The following is a 21752-nucleotide window of genomic DNA, read 5'->3' on the forward strand; positions in this document are numbered from 1 at the left end:
CTTTTGGAAAATTACACCCTCCCATCAAAAAACTATAAAATATTCTGCTGTTGTAGGACATAAATCTAACACAAGTGAATGTTTTTTCAGGTATGCATGAGTTATATGGCCAGACTGAATCTTTAAGAAAATGACACTGTATTTCAGTCTGCACCACACCAAGCCCCATTTCACTATTTCAGGCACACGAATTCCTTTTCCATGCCTACAGCCAGGAGTGCAAGGTGCCCATATTGCCCATTTGAAGAACTTCTAATATCTTCTTCTTGCTTACACAGCGGTAAAGTGACCAGGAACAATTACAAAATGTGGTAACTATTCTTTGAGTACTGTAATGAGTGAGCATGTCTCAGGCCAAGCTTTTTCATCTTATTTGGCTGAGAGGTACTTCAGGATATTTCAAACATTTCCTAAACTGCATTTGTTGCCTATTTCCAAGGGCTTACTTTTCAAAGCATTATCCTACCCAAATACGTTAAATTCGCATCTGAGTCTCATAATACATTATCAAGAAGTTAGTGTAATGCACACAGGAAACAAAAGGAGAAAAAGAAAATATACCTTACATATAACATAAACTTTTAAAAATAAAGCTAGTCAAAGCTAGAATGAAAGAAAATTGCTTTCACTGCCCATTAAAATGAAACATCTGAATTTACAGGAGCTTACTTTCTGATCATAATAATACACACAAAATTAAATATATAAATATTATTTTTATGTATCACATAAGATGAAGACAATGAAAGAAAGCATGTTTACATTTATGGTTGACTCATTAGTGTTTTATTATGTGAAACACTAGGAGGCATCAGTCGGGTAAAAAAAAAAAAGAGTTCTTCTTTTGAAAAATGCTAAGGAATTAGCATAGAAGTTACCAGCGTGGAAGTTTCATGCTTCCAAATGCAAAAGGCAGCACTTTATAACTAAATTATGCAAATAACTGAAACTCTCTATTCTCACTGATAAATGACGTATTTAGTGGTACAAGGACAACATGTAATTTTCTCAGTATTTTCAACCCAGACTGCTATGTTCACATGCACAACCCAAGGTGTAATGTTATATCCCATTACATTTTTTAAAATACCAGAATAGAGGTAAGCTAAGATGACTTACTCAATCCTCAGCATTACACTTTTTGATAAATCTGCAAAGCCCTGGCATGTTTTATGCACTCCCTTCTGCACATAAGCTCTTAACAGGGTAAGTGCAGTGAATTCAGTATAGTCCTAGGCACTTTTAAGAACTTTTAATTGCTACTAGGGGACATCATTCAGGTAAAAATGTTTTCAAAACATCCCAGGACAATAATCTATGACATTTTAAAATATATTTTCCAAAAGCAGTGAATTGAACAGTGTTATAAAGTCTGTATAACAATGCTACAAGTGGCACTAGCTTTGACTATAAAGTCATACGAAACCAGTAATGTCAAAATTGAGTATTCTTTCCTTCAAATTGCATTTAACAATGACTAAGCAACAGAATTATAGTTGTCTTATAAAATAATCAATTGAAATGTAAGTGTGTCTTGCCATGCTGCAGCAATCAGCTTTTATCTCTGCCCAATCAAAATGACATGTGAACTGCCTAATCCTTCTTTTGTAAGGCACATAAGACTTTGTTGTCACTGTTGGTTTTGTGAATTGCCTCTATAAGCTGGTCTGATTTCCTAAAGATGACAGATCCTAGTGAATAGACAGGCTCTACTGCACTGCAGTCAATGAGACAGTGAGATTAAATTGGAGGACTGAAGACACTAGCTTTTAATCACCTATCCACATGCAGCATTCACCATCAGTTCTGAGAAAATTACCTGAAAGCTGATCAGAGGACCCAAATAATTCCTATTCAAAGTATAAAATTTAAAAAATTAGGTTTTTTCCCCCCACAAGATACAAAACTGTATTTTCATCCTTTTCAAATACCAGCATGGTAGTCCTACCCTTAAGATTAAAGTTTTCTAGCTGTTAAAAATTACATACCTTTTTTTTTTTTTGGTATTTTATGCCTAAATCGCTACAGAGACTAAGTGAAGATGTAGCAAAAATCTGTCTGCTGATACTATATAGAAAAAAAAAATAATGTTAAAATACATCATAAATCAAACTCCTATAATCACTCTCCAAAATGCTGAAGCAGAGACCATAAAGTCCTTGAAATTATATAGCACCTAATTTACGTTCCTCTTCGTAATCAGCATTTACAAAGAATGCCACTACACTTAAAATTTTATTTTAACAAATTATTGTGTATAATTTAGAATAATGATGTCCAACAGGTTAAATTTGATTTTATATATCAAACCCCAAATGTTTATTATTTCAAGCACTTATAACAGTTAATGACTTCTTGCTCAGTGAAATGCAGAAATATCCTTAGCTGTCTTTGAAGATGAACTGAACTATTCTGGTGAACAATTAATTAACCTGTTACAGGGAAAAGTAAAATTAAAAGAAATTAAATTGGCAGAAGTATTCTAATCACAACTCCTGCTCAGTTCCTGAGTTTCTATGTAGTTGTATTTTTTATCTATTAAATAGTGGGCTATGAAAATCTTTCAGAGGCAAACTTTTTGCAAGGGGCTTGAGCAAGCTTTATTTCTCTTTGTCAATGGTATTTTAGATGTTTTAAATCCCAGAATCATTTGACAGAGGCATCTTTCTGCTTTTGAATATACATGTTAATGGTACACAGATTAAGAGTGTTTACAAAATGATAAGACAAATTTTATGATCTAGTACTGAATGAAAATTCACAGCAAGAAAGTATCTGTATGAATTTTCTTATCACGCTCCAAAAACAGCAGCTTAGGAAAATAACTGTAAAAGACTTAGGCTCACATAGCTCATTTAGTACCAATTTCTGTAAGGCTCTTAAGCTTAAGTTTCCTTTTTCTCTTGGTCAAGTAATCTTAACAGGATACAGACATACTTGATTCCTGCATTCATATATAGGACATCGAAAGTGACATTCTTTTTATCTCTGTCTTAAGAGAGCTATAGGACAGGCAAATGGTGTAGGTCTCATTGGGGCCTGAGCCTGTAAATCATTACTCCTGTGACTTGTTCATTTGCACACAAGTACTCTCAGTTCTGTCAGTGGGACTAGTTGTGCAAGGACTGTTTGCAAGAAAGGTTTTAATGTTTAGGTCCCAGAATTGTCTTCTCATACTATCTATGTAGGGCATATTAGCAGAACCATGCATAAACTGCAAGATTTCAGAATAAAAGGATGTGTACTACAAGAAACACAGACACTCTGAAATAAGGGTCATTCTCATAAGTTCTCAATTTTTCAATTTCTTAACAAAGAAACTTTAAGTGTGAGCAAAGACTTCACTATTAGTCTCAAGACAGATGCTATAATCATTAGTACAGAAAGAATAATGTAACAGGCATTTTAATAAAAGTGAGAAAGTATAAAAGCCCTGCGGGTTTTTTTGACTTCATGTTGGGCACCTCAAATCATGGAGCAAAAACAGTTCATGAAATAACAAATCCCCAAAGAGGCTGTTTGCCCGGGCATTTTAACTGGAAACCAGTTTGTATGTAACACAAAGGTTAGAACTGGTTCACAGGTGGTTTTATTTCCATGCCCTGCCAAGCCCTTAGGGATTAGAGTTGTTATACTCTATATAAACATCCATACTCTTCAACCACAATACCCTGGAAAGTGCCAATAAAATAAATCTATTCACATATGCAGCTAATATAATTGGTTTATCATCCATCTCACAGTTCCTTTAAAGTAAAGATATGAAACTAGGGCATTTGCGACTAAGCTGATTGTCAGATACTTGTTAGGAAAATGCATTTTCTGTCAAGGCAATTATTTTCTCATCACCAATAAATACTGGCAAAGTGTCTTATTCTGCTTAATAAAGAAAATAGAATTCTTGTATAAAATATCATGGTTAGGTTCCCACAGTGATTAAGTTTTCTTTTGCACTGTGCTGCTTTCTTGTTTACTTCTTAATTGTTGGGATTTTTCTTGTGTTTCAAGAAAAGGAATTGTTATCTTGTCTTTATATTTGTTTTGTTTCCCAGGCTGAGAGAAGGTCACACTAAGTTTTATGGGAAATGCTAAGTATTACAGTTACATAATGCACCACCAGTGTTATAAGTCTCTCATTTACATTAAACTTTATCTTAGCTTGTAGGTAACTGTACTGCAACTAAACCAGCCAGTTCAGTAAGGCTGATTAGCTCTGCTCCCTTGTGTTAAAAAATGCACAGATCACTCAAAGTACTATGTAAAGACCAAAGCACATTATTCCAAAAGAGGTTTGAAACCCATGACTTCGATCTTCAAATCAATGTGCGGGGTCTTTCCATCTGAAACCCAAAATTAAGATGCAGAAAGTTAAATACTTTGGAGCACACAGCACTTAAGCTGGAGAGCTGAAGAACCTGTGACACGATGAAGTTTAAGAGCATTTCGCTCAGACTGGATTGCTTCCTTAGTCTGATAAATCAGGGTGCAAGCACTACAAGGTCACAGCATTTAGTGAACTATTCTAATCAAGCAAGCTTTGAATGCTTCACAGTATCAAGCACACAAATGATGCAAACTAACTTCATAAAAGTTTAAGCGCTTATGACACTGATAGAAAGTCAGCAATAATTTACCAGACAGTGATTTAACTATGCTACCTGTCTAAAAAAGTTACTTTTAAGCAATTGCACAGTCATACGCTTAAAAAGGCTGCAAGCAACCTCAACCGCAGTCCACACGCAGCGACGGATGCATTCTTTAAAAGGCAATAGGAAAGGTACATAGGGCTTTTGTAGCATGCCCCCTCTATGCTGAATTTCACATGTACTTACATTATAAACATCTAGCTGTTTGGATGATCAGGCTAGTCCTTGAGATATTTTCCTTTCATAGGAAAAAGAAAAATTCCCTTTACTTCTTCCAGCCTTAAATATTCACCACCTGGTTCGACATGCAGCCTCCGTGAATCACACACACAACCTTCAAAGTCAATCCAATAAGCAGCCAGAAGATGTCTGGTGTGTGTGTGTGTGCGTGTGTGCAGCGTGGAGGAGGAGAAAGTGGCTGAGCTGCTGGTCGGATTAAAAGTAACCGGGCTCGTCCTGAAAGCGTCCAGGAAGGAAGTGACAGCAGGCGAATGGGAAAAGGCGAGCAGCTCACAGCCTTTGTAACATCGCGGAGGGGAAGGGGGAGGCGAGGAAGAGATTCAAACTACACGCCTGATGAGGTGTCCTTCTCTGCTTCACTCCCTCTTCCTCCCTTTTTTTCTTCTCCTTCTCCGTCTCGCAATTTCTCTCTCTCTCTCCCACAATCCCAAACGAATGACTCTCTCCTCCCGAGCTGGAGAAATAATCAGTTTCACTCTTGCAAAAAAGGGGGCGGGATCAGATCCCGAAAGCGTTTTAATAAAACAAACATAGAGCAGCAGCAGCGGCAGCAGCTCCCTTCCTTGCCCCTCTAGTCTAAACTAGATTGATAAATTACTCCACTACACTACTTTAATTATGTATATGGTATGCAGAATAAATCACTGAACATCAGCACCTCAATCAAGCACTTTTTAAATGATAATTACATCTTGGGCGAATCAATCTCTCCATTCCTGACATTTTGCTAATTTTAGTTTTACGGTGGGGGTAATGGCATATGCCACACGCAAACCTAATGACAATCCTTTATTATACCGAGAGAAGACAACACGATGTAACCGGTGGGTATCTCCCCGCTTCTGGCGAGGCAGAGGAGCGGGAGGACGACAGGATCGCTGCGAGGGCTGGGGCAGGGCTGGAGACAAACTGCTCGCTGACTCCGGCTCCGGGAAGCACGGGGCCGGATCTCCCGGTTTCCCTCGGCAGGGACCAGCCTGGGCTCTCTCTGCGGGGAGCTAAGGAGGTGGGGGCTCAGAAAGATCCCTGCGTGCCGCGACCCTCAGACGCCCGCACCCATCCACGCCCAGAACGGCTCTCGCATCCCCGGGGCGGTTCGGGAGGGAGGGGGGCAGCGGGCTCTCGACCATCGCCGCTGTCACCGCAGCGCTGACCCCAGAGCAGAGCTGTGGTCCCTCGGCAAACACACATACCCCACCCCCCATCCCTGGAGCCTTGCTGCCCGGCTCCTGGCACCTCCGCCCGGCTCCCTCCCTAGAGCTCTCCGCTTGCTAAACAGCCCAACGTCCCAAACTCATCCAGGCTTCATATGCCGCTGTGGGGGGCTTCCAGCGCTGGAGGCATCCCGGTGGCAAAGTTTGGGGCAGCACTACCCTTCCTCAATGAGGGGTGAATATTGGGCAGATAAAATCCCACTCGTCTCCCAACACGGACCCAGTCACGGAGAGGTTCTCTTGTCAAACTTACCCAGTGAAATGCAGTGTTACCAGCACGCTCTGTGAAAAGACAGGAGTGGTGTTTCCCACCCCCCACCCCCCCTTTTTTTTTTTTTTTTTTTTTTTTTCCATAGGTTCATTTGCTTTTGAAACGAAATGAAAGGACTGTACTGTATGGGAGCTTGGATCCAAACTAAGCACATGCCATAATTTGTAAGTAAAACTGGACTTTGCAGATACTTGTTTTAATCTCTACATAGATGGCCAACTTTTGATGGCCCTGAGAGAGCAGCAGGGGAGTTTATAAAGGCATAGACCATTATTTTTATGACAGATTAAGGCACTGGAAATAGGAACAGCACGTGTGGTAAAACCCAGAGACTGAATTAAAACAACAGTGATAAATATATATTTAGTTTATTTTAATACAAGTCCTTGGTCTTGCATTCTTTTCCCCTATAAACATCTCATTGGGCCAATGACCTAATTCCAAGATTCTGTATTTGACAGTGAAGAAGTGCCTTTTCAGTTCCACTGTACCTCTTAAAACAAGGATGCTCAAAACACTGTCAGAGCAAACTGAAGATAGGGCAGCTCTAAAAAGCACCCCACAACCCCTCTCAGTGCCTCTCAGTGCAGATCCCTGGAGAATACCCTCAAGTGACTTTGGCTTTCATCATGCTCTGCTCCATCTTGGTGGGATTTAGATACGGAGTAGACAACTCTTGTTGGACATCTACATGTTATAAAATTTACTCACAACAGCAGTAACAGTAATATTGATGTGCCCAGAGCCACCAGGCAGCCAGACATGAGCCAAGCACATTGTACACAGTGGTGAGAGGCACATATGCTCAGCAGTGTCAGCAGCAGAGCCGATCTGGGGAAGAAATACCTTTTCAGCCTCAAGTTTGGCATGAAGCACAGCAGGGAAGAAACATGGAGTAGCTATACGGGTGGTACCCTTGCTATGCCGCTTCTGCAGACAGTCTTGGTCTCCCAGTGCAGCACCCAACTATCTAGTAATACTCATATTTTCTTAGTGGCAAAAATAGAAAACTCTGTTAAGACTTCACACTCCTGTGCTCTAATTGAAAATGACCGTCTTCTGCTTTATTTTGTGCAGGATATGTAATTTTGCAGGTTTCTGGCTAGTTGGTAACACAGCCCTTCAACTGGCAAGATGCAACATGAGTACCGTTGTATCTTGAAAGCAATTATTACAATAAGCAAGTATTGGAAAAAAAAAACCAACCAACAACCATAAAAAGTATACAGCAGCTTAGCACATCCACTACACCTCTGTGTGGACGCTTGTGGCCTAATCTCGAAATAGTGGTGGCCTTCACATATGGGAGTATCTTAAAGCCACAAGCACAATTCATCATATCCATGTAAAGGACACCTCGATTTTTAAAACAGGGGTCAGATGCTAGATGGACAAACAGATATGAGGGAGAGACTAGGCTTTCTCAGTCATTGCAGGGTTAGATAAGGCATGAATGTATGCAGCACCTTTTGAAACATTCAGGATTTTTACCCCTCTTTTGCTGTGTTTAATTGTAAAATCTGGAATAATTTCAAGCAGTGAAAAAAACCTTTGTTCTGGTGTCTGTACTTATACTGATGCTCCACAAATGCACCCTTTTTGAATTTCAGCACAAGACTCAAATCTGCTCCTTTTTGCAATCCACAGGTCGTGTGTAGGTCTGCTGACAAAACTATTTTTTTTCTTAAACTACCACCTGAGGCACATGCTGCTTTAAACAAAGAGACATCAGCCAAAATGTAATAATTATAAAATCAGATCCCCAAAGTTTTATCAAAGAGTGAAGTGTGTAGCCAAGTATCTCTTTCCTTTACAAGTGTGATTATCTCAAGGTAACATTTCCTTTGAAGATGATTATCAAAGTCCGTTTTTGTTCTTTTGTAGATGTAGAACATATCTCTCCCTTAGGAGAAATGAGATTGCCAGCTTACATCTTTCAATGGTGTCTAAACTGAAAAGCAGTAAGGTTACTATGGAATGATCCACCTCCTTTGCATCTTAACCCTAGGGTGGCTTGGTTTCTATTTTCTGTTTAAAGTTCTGCTCAACCCCACTCCACTCCACGCCTCGCTCTCTTCCACCACCTCTCTATTTGTAAGAGCAACACAGTATAACACTTCTTCCCATGTCTGACTGCTTTTAAACTTGGCCCACGCTGGGTACAGCGCTTGAAGTGAGCTTTACAAAATTATTTTAAAGTGAGCTGGGGCGGTTGCCACAGCAACCCACCCTGAGAGAAATCGAGGCTATAGATTAATCTACCCCACAAGATTATTCAACTGTACTGTATTTGTTCTTCATTCATTCAGAATATTCCCTCAGTCCATATGCTTTTATAATGAACAAAAGATATAAACTCAGATTATTTCAAAGATAAAAGGATATATATTCCAAGGGCACAATTTAAATGCTTTGCAAACCACTGCAAAGGGCTGAAATGCACACGGTTCTTTGCAAAATCATTTAATTGCCAAAAAATATTTGCAAGGTAGGCACAGCTGACATATGAACTTTAAATAAAATGGCATGCCATTACTAAAATGGTGTTATACACATCAAGCAACAATTATGGAAAGGCTTTGTCGCAGGTGTACCTGTAAGTACATAACACAGCAGAGCTTGCTCTCCAGGTTTTGCTTTTAACATTAAATCTGAAAACAATAAATAGTACTTTGTAATATTAAATGCAATAAATATTAAACACTCACCACATACACCCTCTTTATTGTCAAAATCATCCGCCTCCAATGCTTTACTTAATCTTTCCCATAGTAGTTACTTCACAGTTTACAATTCTTGTTCGGCACCTTAGATGTTTAAAAGCACAAAAGTAGCATATTATTAAAATGCAAACCCCTAGTACTTAAATATATTTAAAGAGATTTATGAAACAATTTCTATAAAAAAAATATGACTCTCTACTGATGTGCACTTAGGCCTAAAAGGAACATCACTTGTAAGTAACTTGACGTTTTCAGAAGCTGTCATAAACTCCATCTGAATCCTACCTTAGGGATGCTTCACTATCAAAAAAAATCACAAAATTGATCGTGGACTATACTCACCCTCCAATTGGTACTTAGAAAATTATTTATGCTTTTATGTGTCTTTTGGAAAACTTGCCTCTGTCATTGTTTAATAAGCACTAATTTAAAAGTTCAGGTCAAATGGTAGAATGTTAATGCCTGGCATATTAATTCCTTCCTTAAGAACAGATGCATGCTGTGCCACCACCCAGGGATGTATCTCCTTGGATCTGCCTTGAGCAAGGCAATACATTGTAACATAGGGAGGACTCTTTTTACCCTAAACAACCATTTTTCTGTGCACCTGTGGCTGTGATGGAGGGGTCCCCACTGAGACCTGAACCAACAGCTTGGTCTGGAGGGTCTAGAGATCCTCTCTCTGCCCTGACTTCTCACACTGCACCAATGTTGCCCCTGTGATGACAACTCCACAAGACTGAGCTTCTATTCCTTTTACTTATTAATTTACAAGATCTGTTCTCCCTCTCAATGAGGGAGCAGCCACCAGCCACCATCTCCAGCACCCCTGTCCTGCCACTATGTGGGCACTGCCTGAGCACCCAGTGATGGTAGTGGTGGGGTGGGCTGGTCTCATCTAGGCTGCTTTGTCCCTGGCCGGTGTGTGGCTCCCAGTGTGGGGGTTTGAAGGTGCTGAGGTGTTGAAGCTTTATCCCACCTCCTCCTCCTCTATGTTTCTGCAGGAAGACCCTGAGGCAGGTGGGGGGAGGGGTTGGTGGAAATTTGGTGGGCCTGACACTACAGTGAGTGGTCCTGGGGAGAGAGAGAAGTGGTAGCAATCCCACTGTGTCTGGAGCAGAGCAGTGAAGGCCATGTGAGGGCAGTGGCTGTTTAAAACATGTTGAGGATGGCAAAGGGCTAGGAGGAGTCGTCCAAAGCTTGGCTCTGGGAAGGGTTGAGAGCAAGCGGCAGCTCTGCATGACCCCACAGCACTGTCCCCATTGGGCCCCTCTGAATTTTTCCACAGCCTTTGCTCACTTCTCTGACCTTGGGAATAAATGGTCACTACTGGTCTGGGAGAATGAATCTTACAGTCCTAGGATGGTTTAGATTGAAAGGGACTCTTGAATGTCATCTAGTCTAACCCCCCTGCAGTCAGCAGGGACATCTCTGACTGGAGCAGGATTCCCATAGCAGGATTCCCTAACAACCTGACCTGGAATGGTTCCAGGAATGGGACCTCTACAACCTCTCTAGGCAACCTATGCCATGAAAGGGGAGCAACACTGCAGGAGCAGTTTACTTTGGGGAAATATTTTTTCTAGCAATATATAAGATGCTGGAAGTTAAAACCATATCCTGGAGCTTCTCTTCTCCAGGTTGAACAACCCCTGGTCTCAGCCTGTCCTCCCAGCAGAAGGGTTCCAGCCTTTGGATCACTTTTGTGGTCTCCTCTGGACCCACTCCAACAGCTCCATGACTTGCACTGAAACACAGTTTGCAAAGCCCTGCAGTGCCCATAGGCTTTGGGGTGCAAATCATGGTGGCCAAGGGCCATGCCAGGCGAGGCACACTGCTGCTGATCATCCCTGCTGTTGGGCTGTGGGGAGTGAGGGGTGCTGGAGTCTGCAGGGACAAATATAGCAGTGAGATGGCTGAGCCTTGTGAAATTGCAGTAGCGCATAGTTGATGCGAGGGAGTGGACTGCTGGAAGGCTGTTTGGTGCCTAGAAGTCCACATACAAGCTTGTGTTACCATTGTGGTGGGAGGGGACGGCAGCAAATTCTAGCAAGATAATGTAAATAGTGTTTGTTGCCTCAGTGGAGAGCTCAGAAGCAGACTAATCTGTCTCGTTATCTGTTACCTCACTAGGCTTCTGGAAAGCTGTGTTTTTGGTGCCCTTTTTTTAAAAAGAGTGGTGTTTGGTTTTTTGTTTTTTTGGTGTGTGTGTGTGTGTGTGCTCCCTTAGTGATATTTTTCAAGAGGAAGAGACTGTTGAGGGAAAAAGGCTGCCACATGCACAGAGTTGACAATGAAAAGGGACTTTGTTTGTTTTGCTAAATTGATCCAGTTCTAGTAATCTGAAGTGTTCATTGTTACAAAAGACAGTTTCTGAAACTGTAGTTTGCCAGTTGATATTGTCCTTTAAATATCTCACAAAAACAGTTGTCCAAAGACTATTTTTATCTAAGAATTTTTTACTGTGACTTTTTTTTTTTTTGGTTATGTGTGGGAATTTTTAAAAGCTATTTTTTATTTTAACAGTATTTTCAATCCAGACAGAGGAGGTAACTTCTTCACAGACAAGTGTTTTATTTCAAAGAGTAGATACTTCTATAGTGGCCCTAAAACTGTAAAAAATAGTATTTATTACTTTGTGAATAGGAGAATCAGATCTGGAAATAATGATAACAACTCATGGGGCTCTTTTTGGTGTGTTTTTTTTTGTTTGTTTGTTTGTTTTATTTTCCTTTTTTTCCTTTTCTTGTTTGTTTTTCCACACACTTTTTTTTTTTAAATAACCTAATATTTCTGTTCTGCCATTTGTGAGGCTGACTTTTCATTTGAAGGAGTTAAAAGCTATGGGATTGAATCTTATGTTTGGCACGGAGTATGGATGCTGTAGAGCTCACGCACCACATCCAAAGTCCCCTGAAGTCTATTGAAATCTGATGCACTTTGATAAATGTCAAATGAAACCATAAAATGGAAGCTAATGCCTATGTCACTAGCCAGCCTGATCCTATTCCCGCCTCAGATTTAATCTTTGAATATGCTGTCCAATTCCTGTACCAGCCACTGCCTCTCCATAAGATATTCCAATTTCCCTGTCATCCTATGACAATATTCCACCAAATGTATATAGTCTATATATAAACATATGTATTTTAGGGGGACAACACTTGTAGTCAGTGATCTTATTAAAGTGTAACTAAAGGGAGCATTTAGCCTTCTAACCTTTCCCCCTGCTGAGATTCAGGGACTCCAAGCATGTGTGTTTAGACTTGCATGGAAGAAGTATGTCAAGGGTTTTGCAGTTCTCCTGTGCTAGTCAGAAATCAGCAAGCAAAACTTTAGTCTCAGACAAACTCCAAATCTCACTAACTAGTTTCAATTCCATCTCCCCAATTTCTTCAGATGTGAAGTTAATTAGGTGAAATTTAAGCTACACAGGCGCCTTTTTTTTTGGCTAAGCAAAAAATATAAAAATAGATCAAATGTGAGCTTAGAGAGGAAATTTGGAATCTTAATAGCATTTAAGTACAGGAATGCATTTGAAGAATAATTTTGGAAGTGTTGTCATCTTCATGAACCGATGTTCATCAGTCTGATGATTCTGCATGTTCATATGCATCAGAAACAGATTTTTTTTTTCCCCCTAAAAGAATAAAAAGCCAACCAAGGCATTTGGTGGAATTGTAACTTATAATATAGATTAATACAACTGTGATAAAAGACTACCTAGACTATTAAACAGCCCTCACCCAAGAAATACGGTATCTCTGCTATTCAGCTTGGTCACTAAAATACAAGAGCATGCTAGAGGGAGCTGTGCTGTACCTTGGTGACTCTGTTCCAAAGGGCCTATGTCCAAATAGAGACTAACAGCGCAGCTGCAGGGCCACTTGAATTGACAGAAGGATCAGGTAGGTTCCTGCCAATTGCCAAGTGCAGTGCTGGGACTCCCTGTCTTTAAAATCTTTATCTGTCTTTCAATATCTTGCACAACCTCTAGAGCTGCTGGGAAGATAACTTTGTATTATGTTGTTAATTTACCCAGCCTTAGAAGGTTTTCACTGTTAGGTCATCTCAAAAGAAGTTTTTGCCAGGACAATTCCCTTTACTTCCCTCGAAGAAGAAAGGGTCTCAGAACTTAATTTTCAGAACTAGCATTTTAAATTGTAGAATGTTTTGGATTGGAAAGGACCTTTCAAGGTTATGGAGTGCAACCCCCTTGCAGTCAGCAGGGACATTTGCAACCAGATCTGGTTATTCTGAACATTGTTCAGCTAGATCTGGAATGTCTCCAGGGCTGTGACATCTACCCTACCTCTCTGGGCAACTTGGGCCAGAGTCTCACCACCCTCACTGTGAAAATGTCTTCCTTATATCTAAATCTTCCCTGTTTGAGTTTAAAAGCATGAGCCCTTGTCTTGTCACAACAGGCCCTGCTGAAAAGATTGCCCTTAAGGAAGTATCACTTTTCTCATTCCTGCTACTACATTTGTTTGCCTATGTGATCGGACTCAACTGAATGAAGAGAATCTTCCTGAGAGTCCCTTTCATTTTATGAAAGATTGGGGGTTGAGAGGGCAGGGGTAAAGAAAGGATTTTTTTTTTTTTGGGGGGGGGGGGGGTGTGAGATGTGCATTCCTTCTATTCTGAAATGGAATATTCTGATGAAGGATTGTGATATTTTCAGATATTTTGTCAAAAAAATGCACAGTCCAAAGCAAAAAATATGATTGTGCTGCCTTGCTAGTCATGTGACACTCAAGCATTTGTCTATGTTGCACTGCACCATGATGCAATACAGAAGCAGGCAACCGTAGATGGCCAGAAAAGGCTTAATTAAGTATTCTGCAGCTGCTACAAATTAGATCAGCATCTGCATCTGTGCACACAAAGAAATTCATGGTAATTTTGAGGGCCAAGCAAAGTAGAGAATTGTTTTGGATAGACCCCTTGTAACAATTCAAACAAAATCCAACTCAAATGTCTTCTAAGTTTGGTCAACATCTTCTGTTGCTGAAGGTTGATATGGCTGTTCATGCTTGCCACAGATTCCAACACACCACATCAAAGGCTGCTGTTATGGGATTCCCAACTTCACAAGGAAATTTTGTTTGTTTTGTTTTATTTTTCTCTTGCAATCATTATTTTTTAATCAGAAACCAAATTTCCAGGAGTTTTCCAGACTAGACTTTGAGAGATATTTTAGATAAGCAGCCGGCTTTTTGCCTGTTTGTCTGCAATTTGCCTCTATTTCAAATTACATGCCTCTTTCTGGAACCAAGGCAGGAGTAAGTAATACACAAAATTTTAAGGTTAATCACCCTACCTGTTGTAACAGTGTGCTGGTTGGTATTTGCAGTGTAATAGACAGCAATAGATGAGTACAAGGAATGAGGGAATAAAGGTTTTGTTGGCAAACTGCTTAATACAGATATGCCTGCATGCAGATTTCAAAAATCAGTAGGTTATTCTCTGGACATCTGGGGAAAGTGCACTGGTTTTAAGTGCTTGTAAACTCCTCAGTACTAAATTAACTTTTTTCTTTTGTGTTTGAACAGCTCCAAACACAATGGTTTATCCATAAATGTGTGTTCAAAGTGCTGCTGTAATGCTAGTATTTCTATAATCAAAACAATAATTAATATAAAACTTTCATTAGACATTTTAGAGAGGCCTTTTGAAGGCTGACAGCTCTTGATGAGTGAAGAAGACCTTGTAACCTCTGTGAGCATAAAATGTAATTGCACAATAGTTGGGTCAGCTTTTAGATGTGGTTGTGCCACTTATGTTCATCTATATTAAAACTTCCATGAGTCTCCAGCTGTGATGTCATTGGTTGTAACTCTTCCCATGGAAGCACTTTAAAAAGTTGATATTACCAAGGTTAAAAGGAAACTGAGCCTCAGAGGTCATATTTGGTTATGTGCTTTGCTTTAGATGTATTCATCTGAAGTTACCGTTGCTGTTCTATGATCTAGTTTGAAGATCTTTGCAGTTGATAGGGACAGATTTGAGTTCCCCTTTCTGGTGTGTTACGTTCTGCAAGTCTGCACCAATCAGACCAGCAAGATCTGATTTCACCAGTGACTTTACAGAGAGCTACACTGGCATGATAAAAGGAGAAGAAACATGGTTACATTTTTGGAGTTGAGTGATTATTTTTGTCAGGAAAATAAGTACCATACAGAGACAACTTCAGTTCTTTTGCTATTAACCAATGACTCTCCAATCAAATATGCATTGAAACCTCTTGAACTTTCCCATTATGTCATTACCCTTTCCATTTTTAAACTCAGTAATAAATAAGTTATGGTGGTACCAGCATTTATCTTTGCTTTTTAGACCTAAGCTGTCTGAGGATCTGTGCTCTAAAGTCCCTTTCCACTAGTATCTCTGGACATGACTTAATTTTCCTCTTGGCTGTGACTCAGATGCAGGAGCAAGAGCTGGAGGACAGGTATGTATTTGGAAGGGAGTTATGAGATTTTACAGATGTCAAGGGAGTCTGAAGGGCCTTTGGGTTCTAGATACTTAGGCAGGGTGAAGGTGGGCTAAAAATCACATGGACAGTAGTAATTTAAGAAGGACTGTTGCTAACGGGAATAGACAAGCTAAGAATTTCTGGATTGCAGTGAGATTCAGCAAGGACTTCCCTCATCCTTTCCCAGATAAAATCCATCAGTTTTGAAACTATTTAAAGAATAGTTTCTTCCAGGAATGATGGAACTAGTCTCTCTTTTCCCTAAGTGGGAGCCACTTCCCTCATATTTTTGAGGAAGAATACAACCCAAAATCTTATTTCAGCAAGGCTGTATGTCCCTAAGATCTAAAATGCTATCAAAAGCATAGTGTTTGAGAGTGGAATGGTTAATGAAGTCAGTGCAAGGACACATAATTAAATGGACAGCCATATCTTTCCAAGGGGAGGAACTATCTCCTTATACACAGGAGATTATTCCACACACTTCTCTTTTTCTCAACCTTAGTAGTCTCTTAATTAATTTTTATAATTATTGCACACGATATTAATTTGTTATTGCCAAGCATTCTCCTACAATGATTTCAAACTCAGGAGGTGGATTAATGCTAGTGAAAGAGCTATTAGCGTGTAGTTATATTGGCTGGTGAGAATCCTGACACCACTTAAAAAAAAAAAAAACAACAGAAAAACAGCAAAGGAAAAAGAATGAACACTGGAAATATCTACAGCAAAACCTATATATTTTGTACACTTCCATGTCATTATTGGCATAGCAATAAAAAAAAAAGCAGGGAGCAATGAAATTTTTTTGTTTTGTTTTGTTTTGGGGGTTTTTTTTGGAAAAAAATCCTCCAAACCAAGCAACGAACAACCCAGATATAGGAAGGTTTGTTTTGCTGAATTAATCCTTAGCAGCTGTGTATCATGCTATTCAGCTTTAAATTTCTTGCTCCGACAGATGCTGTCATGTTTCAGGGCACAGCACGTCAGCCATATTAATGTTAGGTTGAACTTCATATGTTGTGAGCACAGCTTTTAACTATATATATATATATTTATATATGTATGTATATATATATATGAACGAAGCAATAATTGCTTCCAGCAAACTTGTGTACCGTAGCTTAAATCTAGGTGCTTATCCTTTGTAAATTTCATTTATTGAACTTGATTTAGTGCCTTCACTAGAGATTTCTGAAGTGGTGCTTTAAGAACTTGCCTTATATTGCTTTCAGTGAACAAAATCCAACTTGACTATGGAACAAGAAATTGGTATTTTCATTGGGGAAGGCAGTGAGCAGTTTGTGTGTCTGTGCATGGTGACAAGGACTATGCTGCAGGCCTGTCCCAGTTCCCTTTTTTTGTGAGCTGGGCAGTGCGTTTTTGAAATGGGATAGCAGAGAGGAGCTGTAAGCACTGGTAGGGAGTGGTATGGGAATGCTGGGGGGTGTCTCCTCATGGGAACTGGCCACTGTAGGCCACTGTGGGGTGCAAGGGTGGGGATCATCTATGGAGCAGTCCCTCTGCAGCCACTCACACCGCTCAAGGGTGGTGAAGACCCCAGGAAAGGCAGTGGCTCTGCTTCCCAATGTGCATGTATTCGTTTGGTTTTAAAGGAGATGGTCTCAGACCAATACCCAATGAATTTTTGAACAATACCTCAAAAGAATTAGTAAAAGCCCATGAAGAATGGTTTTTTTTTTTTTTTTTGGTAGAGTAAGATTTTGCTTACTGTACGAGAGGAAAAATAATTAGAAATCTAAAGTGTATATATACATACATATATATATACATGCACACACTTTATATGCACAGGATTATATATATACACACACACTTTAAATTCATAACAGACATATAAAATGGAAAATTTGCATGTTTTAAGTGCTCGTATATGAAGCAGTAATTAAGGCAATTCATCCTACTGTCTTCCCCTAATTTGTGTCATGCAGTTCATCTTCTCTTTTAACTTTTAAATGCAACTTCATTGCCTTCAGTGGAAAGTGTCCAGATTTCGCCAGTGTAAGTGAAAGGAGAAGAAGGCACGATATGCTTTGAAAATACTGTGTAACTCTGTGTGAAAAGCCTTGAATCAGTTTTTGAGGAACACAACACACAGTTAATAATTTGCAATTTTTGCCAAAGCTTTGTGGTTAGATCCCATTTTATATTTACACGCACTATGGAATAAATAATATAGATGTCTAGATGTCTTCCTGACACTAAAGCTTGGCTTTATTGGAAAAGACAAACATGTGGCTGAAAGCTGAGCTAGACTGTAGATTTTCAAAATAAAAGAGATTTAAAAAAATAGTTTTAGAAGAAACTAGCGTAGCTGACAAAACAGACAATGGAGGTCTTAGTTGATAGGGAAGAGTTGGTACAGATATAAATGAGTGTATCAGGCATTTTAGGGATGATTTTGTTTCTAGCTGGAATACTAGTAAAGTTTCAGTGAATTAATTAAGGTTTTTCCTATTTCTTAATCTCTCGGTATTTCATTAGTAATAGAAATGCTTTAGACTTTAACTTAATGTGCTTAAGTCTGATTATGAGAAAAATAAGAAGCAGACCAATAAAGGGCACTCATTTCCCTTTAATTATCTGGTGTGTAATCTCCACCTTTTGTGACATTAAACCATCTTTTTCTAGGAAAGTAAAAAAGTTTTACATTACAAAATACTTTTTTATCCCTTGTTTTTATTTTATTTTATTTTTTTTCCCCTCCAAATGCAGTAAAGACTAACTTACTTGGAATTTCATGAAATTATCCAGGAATGTATCACTTTAATTACTGTTTCTGAGCCTTTGAAATCAAAGCAGTAAAATGCTGATGAACTTAGAGTGCAGAGAATTAAAGGCTCTAAACCAAAGGCTAAATGCTTTTCTCTGTTAGTGTAGGATAGACAATGTCTAGTTAACTCCAGGCACTGCTGTTACTATTTACTGTCTTTGGATTTATCAGTGCTTGAGTTTAATGACTGTTTAGTGGATTTGGTTTCCATACATTACAAATGTTACGCATTCAACAGTGATGTTTTACAGGCATTGCTTAGTTTAAAGGCAGCTCTGGTCTTGTATTTTTCCTTCCCTCTGCCCCCCCCCCCCCCCCCCCCCCCCCTTTTTTTCTTCTTCTTGTTTTGTATTTCATACTTCATACAAGAAATTATCTTTCCTATTTAGAGGTTCATTTTATGCATTGACTAGTAATCCTTTATTCTATTGGTCTTTTATTCTCACATACAGTAAGATATCCTTGCAACAAACAAAACTACATTTATTGTCATACAGCACCTTCCAGAAACAAACAAACAAACAAACAAAATAATTCTTGCTGCTCTTCTCCTGTCTCCCAAATGAAGAAAATGAATAGGAATTAAGGACTTATCTAGCTCTGCTGAGGCCAGAGTTCCCTGTCAACTGTACTGGTCCCACATTAAGCAGCCTGTCCAAAAAAAAATTGTTAATGAGGGCTGTTTATAAGGGTCACAGGTATTATTATGCAGTCTAATCTTAAGATACCAGTTTGATGTTAAATAATTTGGGGTTTTGTAAAGGGAATAGTCATGACAGAAATAGTTTAACTGTGTTGGCGTATGATTCCTTGCTTTGCCCTGTCAGTGTCTTCTATGGTGTGCATGTGAATTGTGAATGTGGAATCTCTTCAGTCAAAAAGATTCATATGGGCAAGTTTTCTGTCTGTTTACTTGCTTAAATAAATGTTTTCAATTTAACACAACGATTTGTAATGAATGCTGTGAAACAAAGTTAAAAGAACGAGTTATTGACACAGAAATCATAATAATAATAATGCTTTTCTCCCCTCCTAAATATTTATTTTAACATGTGGTCACATTTTCCTACATTTTCATATTAACTGAAATCTTATTGTTCTAGAAAAAAATTAATTTTTTTTCCCCCTTCATCTAGTTTCCCAGCTCTTATGCAAATTAAAGACTACACTGAGAGGCATAATTTCTGTTTTGAAAACAAGGAAAATCCCATAAATTCATGTTATCATTGAAAGATAGCGGTGCTCTCATATAGCTTCTGTTTTGTAATTTACCTTTTCTCTTCCACACAGCAAAAGACAACATTTCTGTGACAGTCTTTTGAATACCCAGTCTTGTACAATGATCCAAACATTGTTAATTTTGCTCCCCTTATTTATTACAAAATAAGCTCATGTTGATGTTCAGAAATTTCTAAGGCTCTGAAACATCCACACAGGGAACAGTCCACAGGCAGCACACCATTTCTGTTCATTCAGAAATCACCAGGATAACTCATTTATTTTAAAGGAGGCAGATGAGGGGGGCACAGAATACACACCCAGTGCTGCCTGGCTTGTGGTGTTCCTGGGTGTAATCCTCTATTTTCTTTCCTTTCAGATTCATGCAAACAGTTTGAAAGAAGTTGACTATAAATATCCAGTCACTTTCAAGAAACTTTTCTTGGCAACAGAAGCTAAAATCAAGCACCGTATCAAATAAAATGCGAAGCATGCTACAAAGCTTATCTGCTTTCTCTTGAAGAAAGCCTTGTGAGTGTAGCCACGAGCCTGGAGCTGAATCACCCAGTGTTGCAGCAAGCAGAACAGCTACAAAGACTTAAGGATAATTAAAAAAAATTTAAAAAATTTAAAAAAAATTAGTTTTCTCTGATAAAACTCACCAGCGCCCTTCTTCTGCTTCTCCAGGAAGTTGTACCCGTCAGCACCTGCTGAGGGTTTCGGTGGTCAAACTGGCAGGTAAAAAAATTCCTGTAGAATAAAGCCAGACCAGCTGGCTTTGAAGAGAAACCCCCAGTTTGGGTTGTGTTTGCCTCACTCACCCTCTCCTCCTCAGCCCTGGGCTTTTTCTCCTTCGGATGTTGACCTGTAGGCTGACTGATGTGGGTGCACAAGTGTCTGGCAGGCCAAGGCGCACCTGCCTCTGTCACTCTTGTGTAAATTTAGCTGTAAAAGGTATCACTGACAAGCAGACCTTTGTCAGCACTGGCAAGGGAACACAGCATTGCCGTCCCCTTTCAAAGTACGGTGCGGGTTCACATGGAAAATATCAAAGTGGTTGTCTTATCCAGGAATCACTTATTTGAGAAGAAGAAAGGCCAATTTGCTAGCACATGGAAAAAAATAAAATAAAAATTGCAGTATTCCAAGAATAATCTCTGAACAAGACGAGGTTTTGTTCTATTAATTGTGTCTGGAAGGAAACTTTTTTTTTTTTTTTTTTAATGGAAATGCAGCACACACATATTTCAATTCAGGTTATTAAATTGTGTTAAGTATTAAAGTTGATTGCCTTTCTTTTCACTAACTCATTGTGCTTTTTTATCTAAAGAAATATTAGAAGACTAAAACCTCTCAAATAGGAGGTATTAATCTCATTCCCAAAATTAGAAAGCATGCTGTGTTGAGAGACTGGATGTCAAAATTACATGTTCTTAGCACTTAGGCAGTGGGAATCTAGGAACCAACCACTTTTAAAATGGGAGCTAATGTAAATGGAGACTCTTCTGAGAAAAGTTATCCAATTTTGGTGTTCTTGTCCTTGTTGGATTAAGGTAAGGGTATCTATCATTTATCTCTGCTCTTTGCTTTTTTGTTTTCTTTCTGGAAGTGGCTTCTGCTGATTGAAATATAAAGATGTAATTTGCATCAGCATGTCTTCTCTCAGAGTTAGAAAAGCAAGTCAGCAACATAGATTTGCAGGGATTGGTAGTAGCATACCTCTATGTACTCTGTTTTCTGAGCAAAACCCACATCATAAACTCAAGCAACTTCAAGGGGAAATTTCAAAAGTGTGTATTTTACTACAATATGCTGTTTAAAAGGAGCAAAATATTCTTTCTGAAAAAGTGATGAGAAAAAGTGTGGGTCAGGAGCTCTTTGTAAAATAAACAAGGTTCCTATTTACTTACTTGTATAAACAACCACTCTCCAAGCTGTTTGTCTCTGCAGGGGCACCCTTTCAGATAAACACATGGACCTGATTGGCATCATCCTGTATCCATGGAAACATTTTAAGTACCTCTCTCTCAATATGTACTTCTGTTATTCAGGGTTTAAATGCTGAGCACTAAATAAGTAAGTGTTTTTATTTAATAATTATATAGGAGGTACTTCATGGAAGCTTGGTTCTTGGGGTTTGTATCTGTCATAATAAAGATCTTATGTTT

At 39.1% G+C, this 21752-nt stretch overlaps 1 protein-coding gene across 6 annotated transcripts in view; it reads right to left on the reverse strand.

Annotated features, from left to right (window-relative positions):
* MEF2C (myocyte enhancer factor 2C) overlaps window positions 1-20422 on the reverse strand; it is a 139461-nt gene extending 119039 nt beyond the window's left edge. For 2 of the 6 annotated variants that reach the window (XM_054178435.1, XM_009900119.2), the window contains exons 1-2: window positions 20247-20422; window positions 9080-9178 (exon numbers count right to left, since the gene is read on the reverse strand). The gene's annotated coding sequence lies outside the window, so the exon portion shown is untranslated. Of the gene's footprint in view, window positions 1-4832; window positions 5292-9079; window positions 9179-20246 lie in introns of those variants that run through there. The other 4 variants (XM_009900103.2, XM_054178436.1, XM_054178434.1 and 1 more) reach the window with 3 other exon arrangements.
* Between the last annotated feature and the right edge of the window lie 1330 nt (window positions 20423-21752).

This window comes from Dryobates pubescens, chromosome Z, assembly GCF_014839835.1.
Source record: "Dryobates pubescens isolate bDryPub1 chromosome Z, bDryPub1.pri, whole genome shotgun sequence".
Lineage (NCBI taxonomy): Eukaryota > Metazoa > Chordata > Aves > Piciformes > Picidae > Dryobates > Dryobates pubescens.